The sequence below is a fragment of the Phyllostomus discolor genome, chromosome 10 (assembly GCF_004126475.2).
Source record: "Phyllostomus discolor isolate MPI-MPIP mPhyDis1 chromosome 10, mPhyDis1.pri.v3, whole genome shotgun sequence".
Lineage (NCBI taxonomy): Eukaryota > Metazoa > Chordata > Mammalia > Chiroptera > Phyllostomidae > Phyllostomus > Phyllostomus discolor.
The window spans coordinates 20,823,494-20,842,738 of NC_040912.2; the positions used below are offsets into that span (position 1 = coordinate 20,823,494).

The following is a 19,245-nucleotide window of genomic DNA, read 5'->3' on the forward strand; positions in this document are numbered from 1 at the left end:
ATGGCAATTTTCCCAGTGGTGTTTGTATTTTCATTTGATCTGAGTTAAATCAGAAGCTCTTTAGAGGGATTCCCTCCTTATAAGATTTGGTTGACTTAAAAACAGCAATAAAAATAACAACAAGAGATATAACCTGTGTTAATTTTAAAAGTCTACTTGTTGTTTCGAGCAGTTCACAGAATATGACTCTTAGACATCATAAATGTGGGATGTAATTACAGAGATGGACCCTGTGCTCCCTTATAACTTCTTAAGTACAAGGTTCTTGAAGAACGTGCTCGAAAGTCTATGTGTTTTATTGTGGTTGTTGTTTTGTTTTGTAATACATCTTTTGGTGCTAGAGACACTGAAAGAAAAGCAGAAATACTCTTGCTGAGGGGTGGCTATTCCAAGTATATTATCAGACAAAAAACTCAACTATGTTTTCTTGGGCTCTTGTGTAAAACAATTGGGAAAAATAATACCAAAAAAAAAAAAAAACAACAACAACGAGCATAATGCATGAACAAGTGGAAACCAATCGATGTTTCTCTCTCTCGTCCCCTCCCTTCCCCTCTCTGGGAAAATGGGGACAGCAGTAATTGTACAATAACTTTTTTTAAAAGAACAATAACTAAAGTCTTTAAAAAGAAATCTATGAAATCTAAAACAGAAACTTCTTCTGTAGTATGTATGTTAAAGTCAGAATATATTTGCAGCTTTAATTTATTTACAATGTCTGGTAAAAATAGCATTTGTGGAAGAGTGGCAGGGTTTCAGGACACTGGTTTTTGTCACACCAGATCATGAGGCAAAGTGGCCTCCCATTATTTTGCTAAAGCAACATCATCTTGGTTTGCCTTAACATTATATTCAGCATTCTTTTATAAGCAAGTTTAGGCATTGCTGTGATTAAAAAAAATAAACATAAAAGGCTTTCATTCACCCAGGAATTTTTGCACATACAGGATTGCATTTCATAAGCTTACTGGTAGTATATTATTTTTCCTCTTTTCTCCTGAGTAAACCTAATTATTTTCACAAATGTATGTTTTAAATTTAGTTGATTTTGTATTGGAGTTACAGTACAATACAGAAAATGGACTAAACATTTATATTCATTTACAAATCTTAAGCCAAAGAACCATTTACAAAGTACTATATTTAGTGTCCACAAAGAGATATCCGATACCCAGAGCTTTCTTCCGAGCACGCACCACAAGACTTTTGTTAGTATTGATCAAAAGTATGAAAGGAGGCAGAAAACTTTATTTTCTACCGTATGAATGAGAATTTCTCTTCTACTATCTCAGAGCTCAGTAAACATAGAGATACCTTGAAATGTGTTTGTTTATGATTTTGTTTTCTTCGTGAGCCCAGGCATTCTCTGGCCTTTGAAATACACAGGTCTTCTTTACCCGCCATCACCATCTGTCAGAAAACATTTTGAAGTGACCAGAAGCAGAAAAAAAAAGTTACGCCTGCAGATAGGTACTATTCAGCCAAGAAATTAATTCTAACAATTGAAATAATTATTTAGGAGTATGAGTTTATTTTTCTTTTCATTGTGGTATAATAATTCACCTCTTCTGACTCTCTGGGATAAGGAAGAAAATGCTAATTATTTTTCACTCAGATTTGCATTTAAAAGTTCACTTCAGGGCTTTACACAGAAATGGTGCATGAGCCCTGGGACACCTCCACCCCTGACCAACAGTTGCCGTGTGGTGTTCTTGGCCATCCTAGTACATATGGCTGATTTGCGCCCCAAACTGCCATCTATCAGTGGTTTCCACGCCAAGGCAGGAGTTCAGGGCTGTCTTTTGAAAAAGAGAGTCTAAGGAATACTACACATGTTCTTAAAACAAGATAAAATGAAAGCATAGCCTTACAGGGGTAGGGGTGTCACTAAAAGGCAATTATTTTGTTCTGGGGGATGGGCATGGGGATCTGAGGGGCAATTGATTCTGCTTCCCCTTTGGGATGAATGAAATGGGGGGCACACATTGCGAGTAGTTCCTACCCTATTCGTCTTTTTCTCCTCTGATTCATTCATTCATCCATTTCCTTTTTTCCTGTGTCATTCATTTTTTATTCATTTATTCAACTAACATTTATTGTTTTACCATTGTGAGCCACTTTATTTTTGCTTTATCTGCCAAACTAGTTCCGTGAGACTTTCCGTGTCCCACGAAAATCCTGATTTATTGTTCCACAGCATGTGTCACTGCTTGAAACCATTTTTTTGTTTGTTTACTACAGTGTCTGTCTCCATATTGTGAAGTTTAAGCTTTATGGGAAAATAAATTCTGTGTTGGTCTGTGTCAGTTTCCCAGACCTAGGGGATTTCCTGGCATCTAGTAATTGTGGTGTCCATAGTAAATAATAATAATAATAATAATAATTGATAGAAGCTGGCTTTGCTAAAATTGAAAAGCTTTTGTTTAATAAATGAAAGGATGAATGAATTCAATCATATCAGAGCATCCTTTGGGATTAATTAGGCCCAAAATCAAGTTTCTGCACTTAATGACCTACTGATCCCTTAAAGTTTAACTTCCAAACAACCCTAAGTTTTCTAAGATCAAGGGGTGTCTACAATAATTCTTCTTTATTATTCTTCAGGCACTTTTGTATTGGACAGGAATTAGAATTACTTTTGTTGTATGAGATCTTAACAAAGTATTCAGTGGACAATTATTTGAGACCTGACCTCCTAATTGTTCTTACTTTTTTTGTGTGTGATATAAGAATACTTATGATACAAGAACTGCTGATAACACCAGGATTCTACCCTTGGTCTGTCTCTGGCATCAGCTGCTGCTGGTGCAGTTGTTATTGTTGTGTGTATTAACTCTTATGAATGGCATAATGCAGGACAGGACAGTGAAAACCTCAAGTGAGTAATAAACGAGCAAAACAATTTTGACAGAGGGAAAACAAATCAAAATAAATAGCTAAATTTTACCCCAAAATGGAAACTCTTCTACTTAGATTTTTAAAATAGTTAATAAGAAAATGCCCAGAATAAGAGTTTTAGTGTGCAAACAAAACACATCATATTCTTTGAATAATGCATATATATGATGCATATGCTAAAATCATGACTTTTTGTGTTTTGGTAAACATACATAGTATAAAGAACACTATGCACTGTATTTTAAGATACTTAAAATTTACTTTCTATTTTAACAGGGTAATTAGAATGAATAATTGTCTCTCCCTTAGGTAATAAGGAGAATACATTCGGTGGGTGTTAGAAAGGGAATGGATGATACTGACGTCCCCTTCATATCTGAGATTTGATTATTGTGAAAATTAGTCAAGCCGTATAAAAAATCACCTTTCTTAATCACCTGTGATTTTAATTCACCTGCTACCTTAAAGAGAGCTACATGTTTAATTTATTACCATAGATATTTTACTTTTCACTGTGGAACAACGATAGTGCATTTAACCATATACACAAACACAATAAATCAAAGTTTTTTCAAGTAAAATGTTCTCATGCCTCAAGATAAGAACTCATTTGATTCCATAGTTCACATTCTAATTGTTCCTTATCAAGTAATAGCAAGCTTGTATATTTATGGTTCCTTAACTAATATGAAAATAAGTCAGTGGAATCTTGTTTTTATTATCCTTATATTTTAATATTTAGTAGAAAAAAGAAAAATGATCAAACTTGTATAACATATAAACATATATAAGAAGTATAATATAAACATTCATAATATCTCTGCTGCCAGTGCTAAAATTAAGCAAAAAGTGACCGTAGGTATTTCAACTGAGTTTCTCTAATATGTGGAATGTGGCAGAAAGGGTTACTACACTCCTCTTCCTGCCCTCATCAGAAAGAGTAATGCTCACTGATCTCCAGCAATTATTAGAGTAGGTTATAGCTTTGGACTAAACTTAGATCCTTCTCTCTCTCTTTCTCTCTGTCAGTTTCTCAAACACCTTTAGCTCTCATTATTTTTCTCACTAAAATTCTCCAGTGGAGTCCATTAGTCTTATATACCTGACTGCATTTAACATTTTAAAATAAGGTTGATCAACAACAAGGATAAATAAGATCTTTTAAGCTCTAAAATTATATTTTGCCAAAAATCAAGAAAGCCTGAAATTTTAAGTGAAATCAAAGAATTTTTAAAAGATATTTTTTTGCTTTTGGCTTTGTCCATGTGTCCTTTATATATGCAAAGAGGGATAATAAGATTGAAGGTGGGAGGTGGGGATGGCTGCTGGGATGAGTGGGAATGGGGGGTGGGGAGTGGAGACAACTGTACTTGAACAATAAAAAAAGAAAAAATTTAAAAAATAAAAACAGAGCCCTGGATGGCGTAGCTCAGTGGATTGAGTGTGGACTGAGAACCAAAGTGTCACAGGTTTGATTCCCAGTCAAGGTACATGCCTGGGTTGCAGGCCATGACCCCCAGCAACCGCACATTGATGTTTCTCTCTCTCTTTCTCCCTTCCTTCCCTCTCTGAAAATAAATAAATAAAATCTTTAAAATACAAATTAAAAAAATAAAAATAAAAACAGGATGTTTTTAAATTATGAAAGATATTATCTTTAAGAGAGTCAACCAGGTGCTACTAAAGCTAGAAAAGGAGTGTTTAAGTTGTGTTGTGGATAAAATAGTTTGTTTACATTATATAGTAGTTTCTAAATCCTTTTAGAATTTTCCTAGCATACTTGCATTAAATATTTTATTTAATTTTTTTCCATTTTTATGGGAAATTTAAAAAATTCTGCAGCAAATGATCTGCTTCGATCTGAAAATAAAAGTTGATATTGATAAAGTAACTTAACTGAACTAATAACTGCCCTCAGGAATATCTAAATTGGTTCTTTTCAAATAATTGACTCATTGCAGAGCTTTGTATTATATGTAGAATAAACAAAACATGACATAATCTATTGTAAAATGTACAATTTATGCATATTACCTTGTAAGATTAAATTTTAAAGAGTTCTATATATTAAAAATCTTCCATCATTTTATTTTTATTTAACTTTCTATAATGAGATTGTATATGGAATATTTTAACAGTAGTTTGTTAGTCAACTGGTGGAAGTCTTTCATTCTCCAATTTTGTTATTTGTCTTTACAACATATCTGTACTTGAGTTGACAAGAAGGGAAAATCAAACGTTAATTAGACTGCCTGAGGCTGTTGTGGAGTGGGGCCAAGGAAACGAAACCCAGCTTGCTCTCTCGTCTGGTCAGTCTGTTCTAATAGAATCAGTACAAGCACAGGCAGTAAACAACCGTGATTGAATATCCCCTTGAAAATGTCTACCGTTTCTATCTAATTATGACTTTTCTTTGAATAAGAAGAATGATGCCAATCTATTCTGATGTTACCAGCATAAATCACAAAAAAAGTTATTTAGGAAGCTTTTGCTGTGTTTTTAGTACGGTGCTATGTGAGATATAAAGACTAATTTTAAAGCTTAGTCCTTCCTTCAAGGTCCATGTGTCTAATTAAGGAGAAAAACTTAATAGCTAAATTGTATCTTATTCATTCACTTGGAGAAATACAAGAAGGAAATTATTAGAATGGGCTGTTACAATAAATTCTCTGTAAGGAAAGGGCTTGAGCCAGGCCCTAAGAATGTAGGAGGATATACTTTGTTGACAGAGGAATAAAAGGCATATCAAATGGGAAAAACATAGTTAAAATATGGAGCGTTAAAAAGAGAATGGCAATTTGGAGTGTGCTTTATACATGTGAGTTGGAAATGGTTTTCAACGTGTAGAAGTCCTGACAAATAATGAAGAGACTTCAGAAGTCAAAATACGATTTCAGAACTGATAAGAATATTTTTTCATGATGTTTTATTCTTTTTTATCCTCAAGGACATTTTTTCATTGCTTTTAAATAGAGAGAAGGGGTGAGAGAGAGAGAAAAGCAACATCCATGTCAGAGAGATACATCAATTGGCTGCCTTCTGTGCATGTCCCCACAGGGGACTGAACTTGCAACCTAGGTATGTGGCCTGACTGGTAATCAAACCCGCAACCTTTTGGTGTACAGGGTGATGCTCCAACCAATTGAGCAACACTATTCAGGGCTTATTGTTTTGATATGAGGCCTATGTAAGTTTAACAGGGTATAGCTGGTATGTAAATATGTTACTAGCACTCAGTTCTATTTCATTGCTTTATGTGTTAAATCAATCATAAATTATTAACAAATCTAAGTTTATTCATCTTGAGTTTATAGCCAAGTAATGCATTTATATAAAGTATACAAACCCCAGCTAATCAACAGTTATTGACAAGTGTTTTTGTTTTGTTTTATTTAATGTCTGTCCTAAAATTTGGTACCTATTTTTTTCTTAGAAACCATGCTTTAAACGATGGTCAGGTTTCTAACAGCAATTTTTAATGTCGAATCAGTAATTTGGTTCCAGAAACTATACCTCTTGTCTCCTATCCCACTTAATGGTCAACAGTCAACTCCTTATCAATCTTTCCTCCACACTGCTGCCAGGAATATCTCTTTAAAATGAAAATTTCATTTTGTCACTGTCCCTTACCCAATTCTGTGTAAAAAACTTTCAGTCACATTAAAATAAACTCCAATAGTTTTTGCATAACCTACAAAATCTTTTTCTTGCCTTAGCTATCCCTGTATCTCTTTGTGAATCTTACTTACGTGATTTATTCTTCATTTATCTGCAAGATCTACAATTCTTCGAAGTACTGCATTATTCTGTGACTCAATGCCGTGACACTTTATATTCTTATTTATAAGTCAACTGTTAAACACATTAATTCTTCCAAATATTTATTCGATGTCACCTCCAAAGTAAAATCTCTCCCTATGTGCAAATTTTTACTCTGTTCTGACAAGATTATCAATTTTTACTAATGTAGAATTTTGTATGTAACTCTTTTATGCTTTTATAGCAAATATCATATGTGTACACATTTATATAATTTTATCTTACTGTTACCTTTTTGTCTTCCTTATTACACAGCGTGCTGCCACAAGGTAAGGCCTATCCTCTATCCACCGAAGGCCAGTGCCTAACATCGTGCCTGCAACATTATTTTTTTATTAATATTCGTCAATTAGAGTAACTCTCCCACTTACTGAAAAGAAGACCAAAACCAAATATTAATAAATTCTTGTTATGCAGTGGAAATATAGCACATACTTAAAACCAGGAGCTCTGGAACAAGCCTGTCTATGAGAGAGACAGAGAGAGAGACGTGAAAGTGGGTCACATGTTTTTCATTCTCTTGCCCTGAGACCTATAGTGTGTTCAGTGAGCCAATATATTCCATATGGCCCATGCCTTGCTTGTGTTTCTATCACTTGCAACCAATACAATCCTAAATAATCTAATGGCTTACAGTTAGCAGCTATGAGATTTATATGTTTGATGAAAATAATAAAATGAAAAGTGAAACATATTACTTGAAATAAGTGTAGGAACATTTGTTATCCTTATTTTGAGTGTACTGTTCTGTTTTGTATGTACACACACATCTACTTATAAAGAATTCTATAAACATTAATGTGTTTTGAGGAAGCACAGAGAGATGCTTTATTATATTCTGAATGAGTGAAAAACAGACAAAACCTTGATTTTCAAGGATCATGATGCAAGTCGAGTTCTTTAAAAACATACATGTACTGTCTATCCCAGATAAATTATTTTATTCAAAGCATAAAATGTTGATGTGATTTTCAGCTTTGAAAAAGGCAATGCAATTCTTTCATGGTTGTTGCTGCTGCCATTATTTTAAGGTAAAAGTGTGAGGTCCTCTTAAATTCTGTGGCTGAAATAAAGAATGCCAATGAAGAGAGCTAGTCTCAAATTGGAAAGTGCCTTTCTCACTTCTGAAATTAGAATAATAGGAGAAATTAGAATACATATATATATATATATATAATTTCTTTCTCAAGTTTGAGGGCTTTAAAGTCCCTCATGAAAATATGTGGACCACAAAACTCTCAATAATAGATTAAACTGATGATTATTGGAAACTATTGACTTGTGTCGCATACTGTTTATATTGACAAACTTTTAAAGCAGTTCTAGCTATTGGAAACATAGTTGGTGAGATTGTGATTATAAGAATTCATAAATATATTATGTCATATGATACCACAGCTAAGAGAATACACCGTTTTACCAGTAGGAAGATACAATTATTCAGCCTATAATGACTTCATTTAGTGAACTATATAATATTTGTTTGAAAACATTGAAAACTATACGTGGAATTTATATAAAATATGACATTTGGATCCTCTGAGACATGGATGCTGAGACACGTTCAGAAGGGGTACAAAGGTTTGTAGTGGAGTACCATCTGTGGAAAAAGCAGTTTGCCGGGGGACGGGGCGGGGGTTGGAAGAAGCAAGGTTGTGCAGGAGGCGCTTTCAAACCATGCTTGGGATTTGGGAAGCCTGCCAGCACGACAGAGAGGTCTGAAAGGAAGATTGCTTGTTAGAAGAGTTCTGTGTTAAGCAAAACTGACCCGACTTTAGTACCGCAGTTTATTCCGTTATCTGCTGCGTCCAAAGACTGAGCTGGGCTCTAAAACTGTGATAAACTAGAAAGAGTTAGTGCTGGATGTGGTCCTCCCAGTTCACCCTTTAGAGCTGGGAAGGGCGTCAGTCCTCCAGTCTTCACAGGGCCTCCCCAGTGACGGCCGCATTTGAAAGAACATGAGGCTAATTTTTTAAAGTTGTACTTCAATCTCATAATTTATCAAAAGGACCACGATTAAAGTTCCAAATTCTGTGTTTTTAAATTAGAAAGGCTTTGCTTACTAAATAATTTTGCTGTTACTACCAGGGAGTGCTTGAGTGGAAAATGGAGGAGAGATAGGGAAATGAAGCCAATCAATATTTTCTTGAATGAAACTTGATTATATAAAAAAAATGGAATAGAATTAAGAGCTAACCTTCATTCACACGAATCTCTAAAACAAAGCAAACACACACAAGGATATTTTCAAAATATGGCAACAGAGGGAAATAGAAAAAGAACACAATGGGATGTATGCCAAAGAAGAATGAAGTAAAGAAAGAACACAGAAAAATAATTTCTAAACTAGAAGACATTACAACAGGTGTACAATCTTTGGAGACCTTCACTTTGCACTGCTTTTGGAAAGTGGCTGTGCCTGGTCCAGCTGCTGTAACTACTGCCTCCAAGGCTGAGGCAGACAGAAAGTGCAGGTGGGTTTGCTGAGTCGTAAGGTGGTACATCGTGTTCTCTGGTGTTTGTCCGCACCCCTTCTGCCCCAACTCCTGGTAATGAGAAATCTACTGATGGCTTATGTTTGACTTGATTTGACAGCAAGAGAAGTTGTTAGTATAACTTGTAAAATCTCGAAGGAGAAGACGAGTGGATTCACAGAACTATGTATATAGTATTCACATCAACTTTAGAGTGGATAAATAGATGGTCTGTCATGGAACACTGACATTAACAAATGAAGTTTGGAGGAAAATCCTTATTGTCACTGCCATTTTCACCACTTGGCTGGATTTGTTTGGATTTCATTATACAAAATGATATTTGTAAAAATAAATGTCTCAAATTATAATATAAACATGTGTATATTTATATTCTTTTTACTTTTGTTTTCCTTTACCATGGTACCATACCATACCATAGTGTGTTTTCATTGATAACACTTCTGAGATATGGTTTAATTAAGAAATAATACAGTTCCTGGGCTAGTCATGTAAAACACAAGAAGATATAAATCAGAGGGCTACCTGTAGTTTTAGTATCTAAATGTAAGTATTGCCAATATTTTTATTTCTTTTTAAAAATTATTTAAAAACAAATATTTTTATAATCAAGCCATACATAAAATTGGGGCTTGTTTTTTTCTTTTTCAGGTTTTATTTCTTTATTTTGAAAGATAGAGGAGGGAGGGAGAAAGAGAAACAAGCACCCATGTGTGAGAGTAACATCTATCAGCCGCCTCTGGTGGTAGCTCGGACTGGGGACAGAACCCAGCGACCTTTCACTTTGCAGGATGACACCAAACCAACTGAACTGCACTGGTCAGGGCTTTTTTCCCCCTTTACTACATTACAATGTTTCAAGCTGTTTTATATTCTTTTAAGCACTACTTTAAGAGGCAGTATAATATTCCACCAAGTGAACCAAAAGTACTCACTGCACCTCAGTACTTAATCCAATTACTTCACAAATTGATCTTCAAAGTCTGTAAAAAAAATCACAGATCAAAATTAAGAGACAGTCTTAATTAGCACATCTGTGAAATTTAGAAGGAAAAATTAGCCTCCACAAGACTCCCTGACATATATTTCTAATTTGTGTCTTATTCCTGTGGGCATAAATGGCTGACGATGCAGTTTGTTTTCGCTTTGAAATACAAGAAAATGTGACCACTTTGTGGAGAAGCCATGAAGGAAAATGTTGTGCTTTCTATCAGAATTAATTATCAAATTCATTTTGCTTAGAGAAAAATGTAGATCTATCTTTGGTCTATAATAAGTATATGTATACACATTTAAATATCTCTATGCATATAGTTATTTTCATTGACATGCAAGAACATCTTTGGGTAAATTGAATTAAAATAAAGAAGAACTACTAGAGAAAACTACTATGTTTTTCTTTTTTAACTTCAGTGATAAAATCTAACTTTATATTATGGAACTTCCCATTTCTCCTCAGAGCAATGATTCTGGAAGAATCACATTCACCTCTGCAGACCTAACCTCTTTAAATTACTGAGGTTTCCAGTAACCTCTTTCAGGCTGACACAGTGGAGCAGTTACTTAGCTAGTGTAGCAATATGTAATTTAGTGACAAGCGTGGTTACTAGGTTACAAATGAGTTATGCTGTCCTCAGTGAACTGTGGAGCTGTGAACACCCAAATTAGTTTCCTCCCCCAAATGTAAAAATATTAAATTCAAGAAACTGGATCGTGGTGACAGATTGAATGAATAAAGGCATATAACTCCTCTCCCTCATAAAATACCCTAAAAGGATGAAAAATATCTTTAAAAAGAAAATTCTCCACTGCACTGACAAATGTGAGTCATGAGCCAGGTATGAAATCAGCTTGTCAAAATCAATAGCTTTTAGATAAACCAGCTATAACCAATTAGAAAATGTAACTGAAAAAAAAAGATAAATACCTAGGACTAAGCCTATCAATAAATGTGCACTGATTCTAAGAAATTTGCAATATTTTACTGAAGATATAAATATCTGAGCACATGAAAATATACAGTATTCCTAAATGTGAGAAAATATGTAAACATGTCAGGTTTCAGCCAGCCCTCCCCACCATTGTTCTGTTATAGCTCAGTGCAATCCCAGTTCAAATACCAACTCAACATCAGTGGTTTTCAACCAAATGACAGAGATGAATTCCAGAAACAATATTCAGCATGAAACTTTGAAATTATGTGGCTAGGCTCTTTTTCGGCTTCTGACATAAGAATCTAGATTACTTTTATTATTATTATTTTATAGATATTTTTATTTATTTTCAGAGAGAGAGAAGGGAAGGAGAGTGGGAGAGAAACATTGAAGTGTGAGAGACATATCAATTGGTTGCTCCTCACATGCCCCTAACTTGGGACCCAGCCTGCTACCCGGGCATGTGCCCTGACTGGGAATCAAAGCAGCAACGTCTGGGTTTGCAGGCCAGTACTCAGTCCACTCTGCTACACCAGCCAGGGCTAGAATATTTTTTTTACATATGAACTGGAACATTTATGTCTAGAATTTTCACCCACTTAAAAGATACTTCTCAAGAGAAGCTCCTGTGAAGGGAGAGGCCACAGCACAGTACAGTTTGTGGCTACAACCTCCAGCTGTGTGCCCAGCAGGTGGCAGGATTCTCTGAGAGGTCTGCCCTACAGTGTGGTTATCAACTTTCCTCAAGTCAAGAGTAGGCAGGTACAAGTAACGGGTTCACAGGCTTTGACTTCAACTGTTTTTATTATTATTTTGTACATTTTTCAGTAGCAAAACCAAACTGGGTCCTCAGATTTATCCCCATTTCTTAAAAGGCAGAGCCTTAATACCACTTCATACATTTTGGATTTTCCTTAAGAATTTCAACCATCTTTTGCATTACTTCTTAAAAAAATTATAAATGCATTTATTTTGCCTCCTTTTTTTACTCTCAAAATTTTAGTTCAAAATTTTTTAATTACTGTTATTTGTCAGTCTCATATTAAATATAATAAAAATAAAATAATGGCCAAAGATATGCATGAAACTCCTGTGGAGGTATTATACAAACAAACAGGGGTTCATACCCTCAAAGCAGTGATTTTCAACCTTTTCCATATCATAGAACACATTAATTATTAAAATTTTGCAACACACCCAGAAATACATTCTTGCCAATCTGACAAAAAAATATGTATAAATTTGGTCCTTTCATGCTGGACAGCTATTATTGTGTTGACTGGTGTCATTTTTTATTTGACAGTCAGAGGGAAAAGAAGTCAGTGCCCCTGACTAAATAGTCAGGTATTGCGTGTTTTAAAAATTCTCATGACAGCCAGGCAGGGAGTCGCTTATAGAAGTCACATCACCATGGCCGCCCAAGGAGAACCTTTGTGTTCAGTTCAGCCTTATGCTGATTGGCGATGGTGGGAAAACCACATTTGTGAAACGCCATCTGATGGGTGAATTTGAGATTCACCCTGGGTGTGAATCTGGGTGTGCCCTGGGTGTGGTGGTCCACCCCTTCCTTGTTCTATACCAATCAAGGGCCCAACAAGTTCAACGTGTGGGACACGGACGGCCAGGAGAAGTCCAGCAGGCTGTGGGATAGCTACAACACCAAGCCCAGTGTGCCATTATAATGTTTGGTGTCACTTTGAGACTTATTTACAAGAATGTGCCTAACTGGCATAGAGATCTGGTACGAGTGTGTGGAAACATCCCCATCATGTTCTGTGGCAACAAAGTGGATATTAGGGGCAGGAAAGTTAAGGCAAAATCAATTGTCTTCCACTGAAAGAAGAATCTTCAGTACTATGACATTTCTAGCAAGCCCTCCGTCTGGCTTGCTAGAAAACTCACTGGAGACCCTAACTTAGAGTTCGTCACCATGCCTGCTCTTGCTCCACCAGAGGTCTTCATGGGCCCAGCGTTGGCAGCACAGTATGAGCACAGCCTCGAGGTAGCTCAGACCACTGCTCTCTGGGACCAGGATGAGGATGGGAAAGGGAAGCTGGAGCTCAGCGTTGGAGCTCGAGCTTCATAGGCGACTGTCCTGTGATGTCAGTGCTGTAGCGCGTTCGCTGCTTTATCATATAGCGAAGCCGAACGTGTGCTTAGTCTTTGGGATGCTGAGAGAGATGAATGGGCTTCCGAGAGAATGTGGCAGTTTAAAAATACCTTCATTTGTTGGACCTGCATTCTTAGCTGTTTCGGAATGCAGATATCTCCTTATTGAGTTTCAACTCTGAGACTGCCTCAGCCACATCACAATATTCAGTGGTGAAACCTTGTTTGTTACTGTCACTCCCATTCCTTTTTGTTTAGAATCAGAATAAAGTTGTATTTCAAATATTTAAAAAAAAAGAATTATTGTGGCATACCAGTTGAAAATTGCTGCCTTAAAGTAATAAAAATGTAGGTTACCTTAGCCTGGCTGGTGTGTCTCAGCGGATTGAGTGCTGACCTGTAAACCTAAAGGTAGCTTGTTTGAATCCCAGCTGGGGTACATGCCTGGGTTGAGGGCCAGGTCCCTGGCTAGGGTGCACGATAGGCAACTGATGAATGTTTCTCTCACATTGATGTTTCTCTCCCTTTCTTCCTCACTTCCCCTCTCTCTAAAAATAAATAAAATCTTTTAAAAAATGTAGGTTACTTTTTAAAAAAGAAATATCTTGTTTTTTTTCATAAAGGAAGAAATTTGGATATTTTGGGCTTAAAATACTAAAAGCGAATTTTTTAATTAATTATTTTTTAATTAGAATTGACATACAAAATTATATTAGTTTCAGATACACAACATAGTGATTAGACATTCCTAAAGTTTATGCTCACTCTCTCTTTTTCTTACTATTAATTAATTAATTTATTTATTTATTTATCTTTCAATTGCAGTTTGCATTCAATATTATTCTGTATTGGTTTCAGAAATAGAACATAGTGGTAAGAAAATCTTGCCGTTTGAGTAACATCTCCTGGAGTGGGTGCATGTGTAGAGAGAGAAAGGTTAAAATAATTACACAATGAGGCCACCAGACTGAGGTGGCTCTGATGCCTTGGGACCCTATGGAAGTAAACCAAACAAGCCATAGTCAGCTCGCTCGAATTTGAGAAAGTGAGACCTAAGAACAACCAATCACAAACAGCCGACTAGACTTTTCAAAATAAGTCACTTTCTTAAACTATAGCCAATCAAATAATTGTCATGCTTTGCTTCCACATTTCCTCTTTAAAAGCCTTTCCCCTACCTCTGACCAGTGGAGAGCTCCTAACCACCCTTGGTCTGACTCTGCCTGGTTCACATCAACGCATGCTCAAATAAACTCTCGGAAATTTTCTGCTGCCTCACTTTATCTTCTAACAGGGGTGCTTAACAGTTTAGAAAACTACCTAATTGAGATTTACATGTTCACGGTCTGCCATCTACTCCCTTTGCTGGTCTAAAACTACACTACCTTATCCCATGTTCACTTCCCTCGATGGCCCTCATCCTCATAGGACCACAAGAACTTCCTGGAGGCTTTCTTGGTTACACCCATCATGGAGAACTCTGCATGTGGAAGGGAAACCAGTGCCTACCACCTCCTGTGCAGACGCTGATCTCTCTAGTCTCCTGGGTGCCAGGGGTGACTGAATATTGGTTGATTTACCTCTTGTGAACTGATGCTGCCAAAAGTGTTTGAATAATGTGAGAACAATTTATCATTTGTACAAGGTTTTGAATTAATGAACTCAAATTATACATGTACAATATAACATATTCTATGCAAACATAAGCACTTATCAAATCATTACTTGCTACCAAAGCTATGTTTCTGATAAAAATATTGTAAAGCAATATTTATACAGTTTTTGCTTATACAATGTTATGGGTATGAACTAAATGTTGAAATTTCACTGTTGACACATTTGACACTTGATACATTTCACTATGTCAAGATTCACCTATATCATTCACTTATAGCTCTTTAAATGAGACTATTTGCTTTATTGTCAATTTATGTATTTCAGGAATCTTATAGATAATATTTTGGTGTAGGTATTAAAAATCTGTAATAGAAATAGGGCCCTGGCTGGTGTGGCTCACTGGTTGAGTGCCGGCCTGTGAACCAAAGGGTCACAGGTTCAATTCAATTCCCAGTCAGGGCACATGCCTGGGTTTCAGGCGAGGTCCCCAGTACAGGGCATGCAAGAGGCAACCACACATTGATGTTTCTCCCCCTCCTTATCTCTCTCCCTTCCCCCCTCTATAAAAAAAAAAAATAAATAAATAAATCCTTAAAAAAAAGAAATAGGCATAGTAATAAATTGTAATAAATTTAAAAAAAGCAACGAAGGCCCGAGATATGTCAAAATGTAATACAAGAAAAACATTTCAATACCATTGTTAGATGGATAAAAGCCAGTCTCAGGAAGTACATTCATAATCCCTATCCTTAAGTGCTTTCCTCTTTTTTTTTTAAATTTATTTGTAGAGAGAAGAGAAGGGAGGGAGAAAGAGAGGGAGAGAAACATCGATGTGTGAGAGATACACTGATCAGTCGCCTTTCACACGCCTCCAACTGGGTACCTGGCACACAACCCAGGCATGATGCCCTGCCTGGGAATTGAACTTGCGACCTTTTGGTTCGGAGGCCAGTACTCAATCCACTCAGCCACACCAGCTAGGGCTCTTAGGCACTTTTCTATAGAGTCTTTCTTAATTGTATTTAACCTCCCCATCTATGTCTTCTTATGCCCTCTTGTCCTCCAATGTTCACTTTAAAAATATTCTATTTTATATTACAGTTGTTTGTTCAAGAAACTGTTTCCAGTATTAGACAATATTATTTATTTATTCTTACCCATGGGTTGCACAGAGTAAATAACTTTTTAAGTGGACCAAAGTAGCATTCTAAACTTTTCTTCTTGGAACATTTCCAGAAAGCTCCAGAAATAATATAGTAAGAAAGAAAAAAAAAACATGTCAGCAATTTTTAAATTCTGCCTGAGGATTAATTTTTGGAGGCACTGAAGCAGGCTATGATTTTGTTAAGAAAAATGAAATGAAACACTCAATAAGACAGTCAAGTTAGAAATTAAAAATTTCAACTATGGAACTAGAAAACTAAAAACTAAAAATTCAGATTTGCATTCGATAGCCACTGAAAACTGTTAAAATGTGATTAACAGGATTTAGATTAGAGGCTTTATTCCATTGCAAAAGATTGTGGAGGTTGGATCAGAGGGAAGGAGACATTGCTACAGTCCTTGAGAGAAGTTAAGTTTATCTTTTCAGCACAGTTTCTGTCAGACCTACTGTCTGGCTGCTTAGCAGCGCCCTCCTACTCCCATTGCATGTTGAAGTTTTCAGACATTTCTTTCTGTTCCTTCAGGTCCTGACTTCTTTCCTTCATCAGCATCTTCTTGGACAAGCAGCTTTAGGTTTTGCTGCATCTGAACGTTTACGTGAATATAATGGACTATTTTCCCCTGGCATTCTACATTCTCCTGAGATGATGTGAAGATGCTTTTTGGACTCAATCGGTTGGGGCCGGAGATATTTCTATGCCTCTTTGAGTGACCTTAAGTGTCCTTCAATACAAGCCACCATCACTCCACAAAGTGAAATTTTATGGGACTGGCTTCCCTTTTCTTGGGTGAGGTTAATTCTACCCGCCAGTGAAAAGGTGGACCTGTTCACATCTTTATTAAGTGATGCCAAACACAGGATTTGCAACATCACAGGTCCCCAAATAGATAAAACTTCAGAAAGGCCTTCATTGGTCCCCTAATAAAGTGATTCCAAAACTAGAACAGCATTGAAATCATCTGCAGGACTTAGGAAATCACGCATTGCTGGGCCCCACCCCCAGAGTTTCTTATTCCATAGGGCTGGTATGCAGGGCTGGAATTTACATTTCTAACAAGTTCCGGGAGAGGCCGTTGTGGCAGGTGTGGGAACCACCCTGTTAGAACCGTAGCTCTAATAAAGACGTAATTCTTGCCTGAGTTGCACATCAGAATCACCTAGAGATTTTCACAACCCTGATGCCTGCACCAGGCTCAATGGGACCTTTCTAGAGGCCCTTAAACTTATGTGGGAGTTTTATCTTCGGCTTCTTCAGATTCCTACAGGAGCTATGATTAGTATTCTGATCTCTGACGGCTGATACCTTAAGGTAAAGCATTTTGTGTTTTAGATTTTCCTTGTCTCTTATCTCTATTAAAATTTAAACTCCACATTTGTTCTCATTTTATGATTTAGAAATTTCCTTTACATTCCAGTGACCCCAGTAGTGTGTTAAACTTTTTTGTATGTTGAAGTTTAATATATTTTAACAGAGGGAGGAGACCTCCAGAGGATTGGTCTGCCAAACCACTATTTTAAACACCATACTGCTAAATTTGACTTTATAAATTAAGATTTTATTTATTTATTTTTAGAGAGTAGGGAAAGGAGGGAGAAGGAGAGGGAGAGAAATTTTGGTGTGCAAAAGAAGCCTCAGTAGTTGCCTTTTGCATGCCCCCAACTGGGGGCCTGACCTGCAACCCAGGCATGTGCCCTGACTGGGCATCAAATCACTAAGTTTTCAGTTCACAGGCTGGTACTCAATCCACTAAGCTGCACCAGCCAGGGCTGAGTTTGAAATTTTACAAAAAATATTGAATAAGGGGGAAGTTCTTAAGAATTCTCATAACAAAATAATTTAAGGTAAATGACCTTTTAGTTCAAATTAGTAAAAGAAAGTAGTGAAGACAAAACGTGGTAAGATTAGTGCTTGTAATCACAGCTTTGTTATTTAATTTCAGAGGCTCTGATATATTCTTGCTCCTTAATCTCATTTTCTTCAACCCATATTTTTTTTTTTACTCCTGTTGACTAATTCTTCTTCAGGTAAGAAAAAACAACTACCAACATATGTAGCCATTCCTCTTAAGCTACCTGTTTAAAGAGCCTTGCTTCAGGTGTGTTTGTTGAGCAGATGGCTTTTCATCCTTGATTCTTTTGACCTGAGTTGGTTATGTGTGTGGGAAAGGGTGTATTTTATTTTTCCCTTCGAATGTACAGAATGTACTGGTTTTGTGTGGCAGCCACTAAATGGGGAAGAGTCAGCTCTGCAATAAAAGAAGTAGATGAATGATAATGGTTGAGTGGGATTATTGAAACCACTGATTGATGGGAAAAAATAACAGATGCTAGGATAAAAAAAAAAACATTCTGAGGAACTGGGTACATACTGCTACATTTAGTGTAACTCTTTCAACATTTGTTTTTTCCTAACTTGCCTTTGAATATACACAATAAATATATATATGAGATATAAATTAACACATATATTTTTAGGTTTCTTCATTTGTAAAGCTAATCACATATATAAACCTAAAAGAGTGTTTTTTTTCTTCTGTGGGTATTATTCAGTACACACTTTTGTATGATCATATTGTCACAGGTGTGCACAGGTAACCAGGTTCTTAGTGATCGGGACAAAGAATTGAACCGAACACCCAGAGTTCATAGAAGAGAACATGGGAGCAGGCCAACTCCAAGCAGAGATTGACCTCATGGGCTGGAGGGACTTTATGCTTATAGAGCGGATCCTTCTTGGCTAGTTGTGGTGGGCTTTTACTGAGTATATACAAGTAGTTGCATTACTTTAAAGCTACTGCGCATGTGGTTTCCCATGATTCTCCCCTATTAGCCACCAGGGAAGAGGGTCCCACAATGCTAGGGAATTAATCCCCGTTTCTCCTGGGGTCCCCCTGTACTAGGTTCACCTTTCTCTAAGCCAGAGAATTATAGCTCTCCGTGCTAGAGATTGGTGAAAAAGAAAAGAGTTATTTATTCAAGTTATACAAACTAAAAGTAATGACTTAATGTCTTTGTTAAAATCCCAAAGTCCCTTGAAACACCCACAAACACATAGTCCTTCCTTCCCCCCTTTGCCCAGTCTGGGGTACCGTATCTCAGGAGAAGAAATAGAAGTCCATGGCTTAGGCAGCTCCTGGTTTTTCTTAGTAATTTGTGCTCAGCTGGCAGTCCTTCTTTAGTTCTCAGTACCACTGGTTGTGTTGCCAGG

The 19,245-nt window shown here is 36.5% G+C and overlaps 1 pseudogene; it reads left to right on the forward strand.

The window, feature by feature from the left end:
- The first annotated feature begins 12,556 nt into the window (after nt 1–12,556).
- On the forward strand, nt 12,557–13,232 carry LOC114507283 (annotated as a pseudogene).
- The last annotated feature ends 6,013 nt before the right edge of the window (nt 13,233–19,245 follow it).